The sequence below is a fragment of the Garra rufa genome, unplaced genomic scaffold, assembly GCF_049309525.1.
Source record: "Garra rufa unplaced genomic scaffold, GarRuf1.0 hap1_unplaced_002, whole genome shotgun sequence".
Lineage (NCBI taxonomy): Eukaryota > Metazoa > Chordata > Actinopteri > Cypriniformes > Cyprinidae > Garra > Garra rufa.
Window position 1 is genome coordinate 399,493 of NW_027394277.1, and position 7,090 is coordinate 406,582.

At 44.3% G+C, this 7,090-nt stretch overlaps 1 protein-coding gene across 1 annotated transcript in view; it reads left to right on the plus strand.

Annotated features, from left to right (window-relative positions):
• LOC141305334 (exportin-6-like) overlaps window positions 1-7,090 on the plus strand; it is a 45,556-nt gene that overhangs the window by 23,204 nt on the left and 15,262 nt on the right. The gene's annotated exons all lie outside the window — the stretch shown is intronic.

A 7,090-nucleotide genomic window follows, 5' to 3' on the forward strand; every position in this document is an offset into this window, starting at 1 on the left:
CGTAAGCCTGAAGAGCACGGACTGGACACAGTCTATGAGATACCTTCTGCTCCGGCGTTAAAAACGGTGGAGGACAGAAGGCTTCAAGAATGACCGGATGAACAGCCGAGAATGGAACCTTGGGCAGGTAATCAAGATGAGGATGCAAAATCACTTTCACCATTCCTGGGGCAAAGTCTAAGCAGGATGACGAGATAGACAGAGCCTGCATATCCCCAATTCTCTTTAAAGAGGTTATTGCCATTAGAAAAACCATTTAAAAGTCAGAAGTTTATCAGACGCTGACTCCAAAGGTTCAAAGGGGGGGTCCAACCAGACCCTCAAGGACTGTAGATAAGTCCCAGGAAGGGATCTTGGTCTTTACTGGAGGCCTCAGTCGTCTGGCTCCACAGAGGAAGCGAGAGAGCAGAGGGTGTCTCCCAAGTGGTGCACCATCAATTAAGGCGTGGCAAGCCGAAAGAGCGGCCACATAAACCCTAAGAGTAACAGGACATGTGCCTGTTGATAACTTACCTTGCATTAAGTCCAGTACTGAAGCAATCTGGCAGTTTAACTGGATTGAAATTGTGTTCCACACACCAACTTTCTAAAACACCCCATTTAATGGCATATTTTTTCCTAGTGGAGGGAGCCCTAGCACTTAGGATGGTCTCAATAACGGCAGGTGAAAGCCCAGTGTCCCTCAGTTGGTCCCCCTCAGGGGCCAAACATGAAGATTTCACAGGTCGGGCCTGTGATGGAATATCATTCCCCCCGCCTGAGATAGAAAGATCCCTCCTCTCCGGAATCGCCATGGCGAGCCGTCGAGGAGAGATATTACCTCTGAGAGCCATACTTTGTTCAGCCAACATGATGCCACCAACAGGAGGCAAATCCCATGTTGGCGAACCCTGGCTAGAACCCCTGGGAGCAGAGAAAGACTGGAGGAAACGCATACAGGCGCAATTTGCGCCATGTGTGTGATATCGCATCCAGACCCAACGGAGCTGGGTGACTTAGAGAGAAGTAGAGGGGACATTGCGCTATCCTAAAAGAGGCGAAGAGGTCCACTTCCGTCTGATAAAAACTGTTCCAGATCTGATTCACTATCTCTGGGTGGAGTTTCCACTCCCCTGATGGTAGTGTCTGTCTGGACAGTAAATCTGCTCCCACGTTCAGGTGCCCTGGAATGTACACTGCCTTGAGTGACAGGAACTTTCCTTGGGCCCAGAGAAAGATCTGTCTCGCTATCCTGTTCAGGTTGCGAGAGCGTAGACCTCCCTGGTGATTTATGTAAGAGACTGCCGCTGTGTTGTCCACCCGCACTAGGACATAACAGCCTCTTAATTGAAGGAGAAAATATTTCAGAGCCAGAAATATAGCCATCAACTCGAGGCAGCTGATGTGCCAAACGAGCTGACGGCCCTCCCATGCCCCTTAAGCTGGACGACCACTTAAGGCCGCTACCCAGCCCATCAGGGAGGCATCCGTCGTTAGCATTTTGCGACGACAAGGAGCCCTTAGAGTGGGACCCAAAGTTAAATACCGGGGTCTGAACCACAGAGTTAGTGTACGAAGCCATTACGGCGCGCCACTTTTATTTGCCTTAAAGGATTGGCTCTTGGATAAAATCCTTCGGCTTTTAACCACAACTGAAACTGTCTCATGTGCAACAGCCCCAAGGGAATCACCGTGGATGCTGATGCCATGAAACCTAACATTGTTGGCACTGACGAACAGTGCATTCTTGGCCTGGCCTGACTTTGGTCATGGTCTACTGAATGGTCTCGATTCGAGCGGGAGACTGCTGCGCCCACATCGTAATCGAATCCCAAACGATTCCGAAATAAGTCATTCTCAGGTAGGAGAAAGAACACTTTCCTTGGTGTTGAGTCTCAACCCTAGAGAAACCATATGAGCTAACACGATGTCTCGTGATGGATCTCCATCTCTCGCGATTGTGCTCAGAATTGACCAATTGTTTATATAGTCCAAAATGCGAATGCCCAGGAGTCGTAATGGAGCCCTGTGCTGCATCCATGCATTTTGTGTATGTGCGGGTGATCAGGCTAGGCCGAATGGAAGAACCCGAAATTGGTACGCTTCGCCCCCTAAAGCGCACCTCAGGAATTTCCTGTGATGTGGCAATATTTCTATGAAAGAAAATATATATATATATATATGCGTCCTTCAGATCGATTGTGACAAACTAAACGCAATGTTGAATTTGATTCACAACCAAATTGATAATTAACATCTTGAACTTGAGTGCTTTGACTGAATGGTTTAAGCCTCAAAGATCTAAGATTGGACGCAGTCCCCCATCTTATTTGAGAACCAGGAAGTATCTGCTGTAACAGTCTGACTTTCTCTCTGGCAGAGGAACATGTTATATGGCCTCTGTGCTCAGAAGAGATTGTAGCTCTTGTGACAATACGTGCATCAACTCCGGCTTCACGGAAGTGAGAAACACGCCGTTGAAACGCAGAGGATGACGACAGAATTGAATTCTGTATTCTACTGTCTTTAGCACCCAAAGGGAGATGCCTGACAGAGATTTTCATGCTGCCAGACTCTCTGAGAGTGGTATAATTTTGATACTTCCTTTTGAGGGGGTGTCAGATGTTCCGCGTCCAGGATGACAGCTGGAAGCAACGGAACATCCAACATTTCACTGGAAACTTCTGCCCCCCGAAACACACGAAGTGGCGGGGAAGGAGAGTTTTATGATGTTAGGAAGGGGCGACAAGATCTAACTGCGCCCCCTTCCGCGAGGGGGGCTACCCCACTGGGTGCCGGACCATTAGGACTTCCTCTTTTTTATCAATGAAAGTCCTGAGGTCCGGCTTGGGATTTTGCTGAACGTGGTGAACCCTCCAATTCCCACGAGGGGGAGCGCGCTCAGCCACGCTCAGCTTTTGAATTTCCCTGGGTTTTGAAGGACCGGGGCGAGGCTGGGTGGCAGACAGCCCCTCCCCTTGAGTGCGGCGAGGAAAGAATTTCTGAAAATTCTACATGCTTCATGTTTTTTTAATCCCCTAAAATCTGGTGACTACTGAGTCAACAGAGTCAACAAATAAGCCAGAGGAAAACACAAGGGAAAAAATCCAACAGGAATAAAGTATCTTTCTCTTTAAATCCTGTTAGATTTAGCCACAAATGCCTCTCTGTGCTGACTAAAGCACTCTTTGAACGGCCGATGGTTTACACGGGCCGTCTGCTAGGTCGCACAGAGAGACAGATCTTTGCTCAACGGAGCTCCGCCCACACTCAATTCCTTCAATAAGTCGGCCTGGTATGCCTGCAACATAGTTCTTTCATTATGTGCAGCGCAGTACAAGCCTGACTTGCAGCTTAGTAAGCTTTACCCACTAACGTTGATGTAATACGATAGGTTTCACTTTCGGTTTAGTGGGGAAGGGCTTTTTAATTGAAGATGCCGAAGCGGGCGAGAGATAGCTCACGAGCGTCTTTTCAAACCCGAGGCATCTCTGTATACCCTCGCGAATTTACACCCACGATAGTCGAAAAAGTCGACGTCGAAGGCACAAAGACGCGAGAAGTATATGGTTTAATTCATGATTAAACAGTTTATTATGTTTGGGTTTTTTTTTTGTTTGCATAGCCAGTCAAGTTGTAACCTGGCAACAGCACGAGCAACCACCTCTAGCAATTCCGCTACAGATTCTTTCGTGTGAGAAATGCTCAAAGGCTGGCTGCTCGAACAAAGACAAACGTCATCCCTCTCATGAACCGAAGAAGCAAGAGCGCGCTTCGTGATCACGAGAGGGAATGTTAGGATTTGGTGACACGGCAAGCGAAAGGGACAGACCCGTCTCTTGCTCATGAACCAAATCCATATGAGAACCCCACGATGTTAATGTGGGTGCGGAATGGAAATAGTTCAGACGGGAGCGAAGCATTTTAACTGTGAGAAGATCACAGTGCTCGCATCCGCCTTTCTCTATCGCCATAACCGCATGTTCTTCCCCCAAACAAACAAAGCAGTAATCGTGTGTGTCTAACTCACTCATAGGACGAGAGCACGGAGGCACACAGCGCTTACCGCTTTGTTGACTCATTCTCTGCTTTCAAACTGTTAAACACGTTGAACAAGAGAGAGAGAAAGAGAATGAAAGTTCTGCACACTGACTGCTGACAACTAACTCCTAACAAGATCAATAGTTTGATTTGAGAGAGAGAGAGCGTTCTTGCCACACACATGCACAGAATGATCTGAAGACAAAAGACCTGACGATGCACCTGCGGCTCATCTATTTATAGCCTCGTGTCACGGTGCGCTCTGATGACGTCATCAACCGAGGCTATAATACCTCCGGGTCAATTCTGTTGACGTGTTACACACATTATTCACAGCTGGTCACGAATAGAGACGTTCCCATAGCGCTTTGGCAAGCGCAGCATCGAGTGTAGCTCTCAAAAGGGAACAGCGTTTCAGCGCAGAACAAAGTTGGTTCAGGCAATGCAAGCTGAATCTCTGTCCCACTTTAAATTTACACTCTGTGCATGAATAAAACCTATTTTGCAACACAGAGAAACATATCTGAAGGTGTTAGAAGTGTTTTGCATGATTTTTGAAGTTAGACCCTGAAATGTCAGAAAACAGCTTTTCAGCGCAGAACAAAGTTGGTTCAGGCAATGCAAGCTGAATCTCTGTCCCACTTTAAATTTGCAGTCTGTGCGTGAATAAAACCTATTTTGCAACACAGAGAAACATATCTGAAGGTGTTAGAAGTGTTTTGCATGATTTTTGAAGTTAGACCCTGAAATGTCAGAAAACAGCGTTTCAGCGCAGAACAAAGTTGGTTCAGGCAATGCAAGCTGAATCTCTGTCCCACTTTAAATTTACACTCTGTGCATGAATAAAAGCTATTTTGCAACACAGAGAAACATATCTGAAGGTGTTAGAAGTGTTTTGCATGATTTTTGAAGTTAGACCCTGAAATGTCAGAAAACAGCTTTTCAGCGCAGAACAAAGTTGGTTCAGTCAATGCAAGCTGAATCTCGGTCCCACTTTAACTTTGCAGTCTGTGCATGAATAAAACCTATTTTGCAACACAGAGAAACATATCTGAAGGTGTTAGAAGTGTTTTGCATGATTTTTGAAGTTAGACCCTGAAATGTCAGAAAACAGCGTTTCAGCGCAGAACAAAGTTGGTTCAGGCAATGCAAGCTGAATCTCTGTCCCACTTTAAATTTACACTCTATGCATGAATAAAACCTATTTTGCAACACAGAGAAACATATCTGAAAGTGTTAGAAGTGTTTTGCATGATTTTTGAAGTTAGACCCTGAAATGTCAGAAAACAGCGTTTCAGCGCAGAACAAAGTTGGTTCAGGCAATGCAAGCTGAATCTCTGTCCCACTTTAAATTTACACTCTGTGCATGAATAAAAGCTATTTTGCAACACAGAGAAACATATCTGAAGGTGTTAGAAGTGTTTTGCATGATTTTTGAACTTAGACCCTGAAATGTCAGAAAACAGCTTTTCAGCGCAGAACAAAGTTGGTTCAGGCAATGCAAGCTGAATCTCTGTCCCACTTTAAATTTGCAGTCTGTGCATGAATAAAACCTATTTTGCAACACAGAGAAACATATCTGAAGGTGTTAGAAGTGTTTTGCATGATTTTTGAAGTTAGACCCTGAAATGTCAGAAAACAGCTTTTCAGCGCAGAACAAAGTTGGTTCAGGCAATGCAAGCTGAATCTCGGTCCCACTTTAACTTTGCAGTCTGTGCATGAATAAAACCTATTTTGCAACACAGAGAAACATATCTGAAGGTGTTAGAAGTGTTTTGCATGATTTTTGAAGTTAGACCCTGAAATGTCAGAAAACAGCGTTTCAGCGCAGAACAAAGTTGGTTCAGGCAATGCAAGCTGAATCTCTGTCCCACTTTAAATTTACACTCTGTGCATGAATAAAACCTATTTTGCACCACAGAGAAACATATCTGAAGGTGTTAGAAGTGTTTTGCATGATTTTTGAAGTTAGACCCTGAAATGTCAGAAAACAGCTTTTCAGCGCAGAACAAAGTTGGTTCAGGCAATGCAAGCTGAATCTCTATCCCACTTTAAATTTACACTCTGTGCATGAATAAAAGCTATTTTGCAACACAGAGAAATATATCTGAAGGTGTTAGAAGTGTTTTGCATGATTTTTGAAGTTAGACCCTGAAATGTCAGAAAACAGCTTTTCAGCGCAGAACAAAGTTGGTTCAGGCATTCAAGATGAATCTCGGTCCCACTTTAACTTTGGAGTCTGTGCATGAATAAAACCTATTTTGCAACACAGAGAAACATATCTGAAGGTGTTAGAAGTGTTTTGCATGATTTTTGAAGTTAGACCCTGAAATGTCAGAAAACAGCTTTTCAGCGCAGAACAAAGTTGGTTCAGGCAATGCAAGCTGAATCTCTGTCCCACTTTAAATTTGCAGTCTGTGCATGAATAAAACCTATTTTGCAACACAGAGAAACATATCTGAAGGTGAAGTGTTTTGCATGATTTTTGAAGTTAGACCCTGAAATGTCAGAAAACAGCGTTTCAGCGCAGAACAAAGTTGGTTCAGGCAATGCAAGCTGAATCTCTGTCCCACTTTAAATTTGCAGTCTGTGCATGAATAAAACCTATTTTGCAACACAGAGAAACATATCTGAAGGTGTTAGAAGTGTTTTGCATGATTTTTGAAGTTAGACCCTGAAATGTCAGAAAACAGCGTTTCAGCGCCGAACAAAGTTGGTTCAGGCAATGCAAGCTGAATCTCTGTCCCACTTTAAATTTACACTGTGCATGAATAAAACCTATTTTGCAACACAGAGAAACATATCTGAAGGTGTTAGAAGTGTTTTGCATGATTTTTGAACTTAGACCCTGAAATGTCAGAAAACAGCTTTTCAGCGCAGAACAAAGTTGGTTCAGGCAATGCAAGCTGAATCTCTGTCCCACTTTAAATTTGCAGTCTGTGCATAAATAAAACCTATTTTGCAACACAGAGAAACATATCTGAAGGTGTTAGAAGTGTTTTGCATGATTTTTGAAGTTAGACCCTGAAATGTCAGAAAACAGCTTTTCAGCGCAGAACAAAGTTGGTTC